Raw genomic sequence first — 4,524 nt, 5'->3', positions numbered from 1 at the left:
TACCGGAACGTTAGAGGGAACATGTCAAGTTTGTGTGTGGCAGGGAGACATGACTAGAGCGCTCGATGTATCGGTGTGTGTGGGGGGGAGGGGGGTGGGGGGAGGGGTAGGCAGAGGCCTAACTATAGAGGTAGAACGACTCATATATGTGTTGAGAAGGAGAGACCCAGCTATGTCTTGAGGGAGATCGGTCAACATCCATACATAACTGAAGGATGGGAAATATGATGGGACAAAGAGAGAGAGAGAGAGGAGAGAGAGAGGGATGGAGAGGGAGGGAGAGGGGTAGAGTGCTGGATGGGTGATGGAGTTGCTTCTCGAAGATGGTGGGAGAGGCCTACTAGACAAACTGAGGGTGGAACTGCAATGTTATCAATAAGAGTGGGGATGTGTTTCTGTGTGTGCCTGTGCGTGATAGATCTGTCGGGACGCATCCATGGATGATGAAGGGGAACCATGTTTTTGGTAAGCAAACCTAACTAGATCGGTAGACAATTATTGTTTGTCGGAAGAAGGGAGAGACACAACTAATGAGGTAGATCGATTGACGTGTGGGTAAAAACGAGTTATAAGGACCTAGCTATCTATATGTATAGCGAGAGATCGATCGGTGTACGTCCATTTGTTAGAGGCAAATAAGGCCCAGCGAGATGGATAGACAGAGAGAATGGAGCTAGGAGGTGGTGCGAGAGGCCCAACTACTAGCTAGATACGGGGAGGAGTGTGTGGTTGTGAGATCGATGAAAAGAGGGGCGAGAGTTTACACGTGTGTCTGACCGTATGAGAGACACGAGGCAAGGACACATAAAGGAGGAGATTGAAGGTGTGTGTGTATGTTGTAGGCAGGCATCGCTGGAGAGGTTTATCGATCGGTGTGTGTCGGAAAAGAGTTGTGGAGACTCTGGGAGAACGACCTAAAGAAACAAATGAATGTGCTCAGTGTATAGAATGCCGAGGGAGGGGGAGGGCGAGGAGGGCGTGTGCATGCACGAGAGAAAGTTAGTGGTAGCTACAAAGGTTAGATGATTGTGTGGGTGTAAGAGACTAACAAAGATCATAATTTGATATGAAAGCGGATTCATATATTTGAATAGGAGATCATAGTGTTTTAAACATTGCATGCATGAATATAGCAGTGATACATGTGCTGTGCACATGTTATACCATAATGTGATAATGCATGGCGTTTGCAACTCACAGCTAAATGCCGAACAATCTAAACCATACTATACATCAAACAATCTCACATTTTATTTGAATTTGTGATAATGTGTGGCGTTTGCAGCTTACAACTAAATATCGAACAATCTAAACAATACTATATATTGAACATTCTCACATTTTATTTGAATTTGTGGTAATGTGTGTTGTTTGCAACTCACATCTAAATACTTGTAGGCGTAGGGGGCGGGGCACCATACATAATGTGATAAACACATTATACATATGAGACATGGTTTAGATTATGAAGATCTAGCTAGAGCTAGAAATGTAATGTGACTTGAAATCTAAATAAAGTGGATTCAAAAAATCTAGTTCGAGTTCATATAGTACACATAGTTCATATGTAACTCGAGACTAATCATGTGGTGTGCTGTGAAGATAATACACAAACGATGGTTTAACTTGACAATAATGATGATTGTAGATCTTATTAAAATAGATAAACGAATTCAAATGCTTTGACTTCACAACAATCATTACTGTAGATCTTATTCAAATAGAGAAACGAATTCAAATTTAGTTCATATTGAAGCGGTAGTATATACGTTCAGAATGCACTAAAACGTTCATTTGAGTAGTAGGTTGCATGCATTATACATGTAGCAAAATATTTTAATTGAACATAACATGAATTCAAAGTTTTGAATGACATTTGTAGTGCGCATTGATTTGGTACAGTACACGTTAGGCTTGTCCGGAAATTTCAACCCGCGCCTTGTTAGCCCGAAATATTTAAGATATCTTTGTCTCGCTGTGCTCCGACAACTCCCTCCATCTCAACCCGCACCTTGCTATTCTGAAATTACAACGCACGCGAAAACTCCCACCTCCTGTGAAATCCCGACACACAAAATGCCCGTGGTACCCCTGAACCGAAAGAACCGCCTCAAATCGGTGGGGGTACTTTCGTAACTTACCCCACATTTCATACAAGCGCGTGTCTAAGCCATGGTTCCCCACTGCCATCCCATCCGCCCACCCATTCGTACACCGAGGCCATGAAAACCCGCGACGAAACCCCACACCCTGCTTCGTCCGCCACCCAACCGGAGCCTCTTCCCCGACGACGTCGTCCACGGCAACACCTCGACGTCCCTCATCCACCGTACCGGATGAGGATCCGTCGTCGATCTCATCGTCCCGCCGGTTCAGCCACCCCGTCCTCCACCTCCAAGGAGCTGCCCCGATGTTCCCCTCGTCTTTTGCGCCACCTCCATTCCCACACCGCCGTCTTCACCTGCACCACCGGAAGAACATCATCATCACCATTTCCTCGGATGAAGCTGCGGCCTAATCGGCGCCACCAAAGAGGTTGTACACTAATCGCCACATTTTCTTCTTGATTCGATCTCACGGTGCTGCCGACGCTCGGTCCCGAGCCGACACGGCGCGGCTCCATCCACGGCGGCGTCGCCGGCCACTTCCTCCACGACGTCGCTCCCTCAGTGATGATGTCCACATCAGTAGGAGCTACTGCTGCTTTAGCTCTCGCTCGCGCTGCTACTCTGCTCTTGCTCTCGGTCCCCTGCCCGGTCTGCTCTTGCTCGCACTGCTGCTCTCGCTCTTGCTCTTGCTTGTGATGCTACTCCGATTTAGCTACACTTCAGTCGGTTGAATCGACTTTTGGGTCAGTCGATTTTCAGGGGGTGGGGGGGGCTCGCCGGGGTGAAGGAAGAACTAGCCGCAGCGGGAAGGGGAGCTCGCCAGAGAGGTACCCCACTATCTATCTTAGGGTTCAGGATGGGGGCGGTGGTCGCCGGCGGTGGCGGGGCGTTCGCGGGGCGGTGGCATGGGGATCGCCGGAGAAAAAGCTTGGCATGGGGGGTCCTAGAGGGATGGCCGGGGCGGCGGCGGACCGGCAGTGGGAAGTGTTTTCGGGGCGGGCGGGGCGGCGCACCGCCGGCCGCGGGCGGCGGGGGGCTGCTGTTTGGCCGATGGTGGCTGGCGGCTCAGGGGGGTGGAGGTTGAAGATGAACCGCAGGCCCTTGATTTCGTATCCAACGGCTGCAAAATCAACTGACCAGAGATGAAAAAGTCAGTCGACCGATGTGTAGCCTCACCTTGCTAGTGCATTCAGTTTCAACAGCAAAATTAAGTTTCAACAGCAAAATTCAGTTTCGACAGTTAAGTTCAGTTTCGACAGTTAAGTTTAGTTTCGACAGTTAAGTTCATAGATGAGCGGTTGATGTATTTTACATCTAGCACTTTATGGTTATGTATTTTACATCATGTATTGGAGATGCTATTAGAATTCCAGTCAGGTTAACATTGTTCGTTGTCTCTCTTGTCCTGCTTCAGCCTCGGCGTCGTACAACTCACCGAAGCTGCTCCAACGACGAAACCCTCCATCACAGCGGAGCAGTACCTCGGGCTCCATCTCCAGACGCCTAAGATCTTCTTCCCCTCCTCCGACAGCAAAGTCAGCCGGAGCATCCTCACCGGCCAACCCAATCACACTGAGATCGACAGGGCTTCGCCAAAGAGGTTGTACACTTGTTGCATCTCATTTTTACTCTACATGTTATATATATTGTCCATTGAGCACACGGATTTGTTCCTTTAGTGTCTCCTTGAAAGAAAAAACATAGGAATTTTAATTTTCACTTATCCTCCTTTTCAAATTCCTATTCATGAAGCACAAGACTAAGAGATAGTAGCATAATAGCATTATAACCGTACATTTTCTTGTGGTTTGACTTAATCTCACCATGCTTCTTTACATCCTGTGATCTTCCAATTGTTGTGAATCAAACACCCAGATTGGCAGAAATCCTGTGTTTTAAAATTCTCTGTTTTGCACGTGCATTCCTATCCTATTCCTGTCTATTTCCTATCCCTGCATTGTTAGAATCCTCCAATTCAAATGAGCCCTTACAGAATTACTTCTCTTACAGATAGTTGTCAAAGAAAACCTTGCGTGCTTTGTCCCGCTCCTGCTGCGCCATTGTCCACCCCAGCTTAGCTGCTCCAACGACAGAAGGGTCCAGCACAGCAGGGATCCGGCCTCCAGACTGTCTTTCGCCACCTCAGATCTTCTTCCCCGCCGCTGGCAGCCATGAAAATTGCATTACCATCATCAACCGAGCAGATGACCTCGAGGACTACACGGGTCCGCAAGAGAGGTCGCACTCTTTCGTGTCTGCTTACGTTATGCATCGCTTAATATTACATGCTACTTTATCGTCATGTTCACCGATTAGACTTTGAGTCAGCTCCAAACTAATGGTCAAACTTGAGTTTTTATATGGTTGTGGGGTACATATCGGGGCCTCTATCAATAGTATCTATCTACTATCTAGT

Source organism: Triticum dicoccoides, chromosome 4A, assembly GCF_002162155.2.
Source record: "Triticum dicoccoides isolate Atlit2015 ecotype Zavitan chromosome 4A, WEW_v2.0, whole genome shotgun sequence".
Lineage (NCBI taxonomy): Eukaryota > Viridiplantae > Streptophyta > Magnoliopsida > Poales > Poaceae > Triticum > Triticum dicoccoides.
This window is presented reverse-complemented; position numbering follows the sequence as displayed.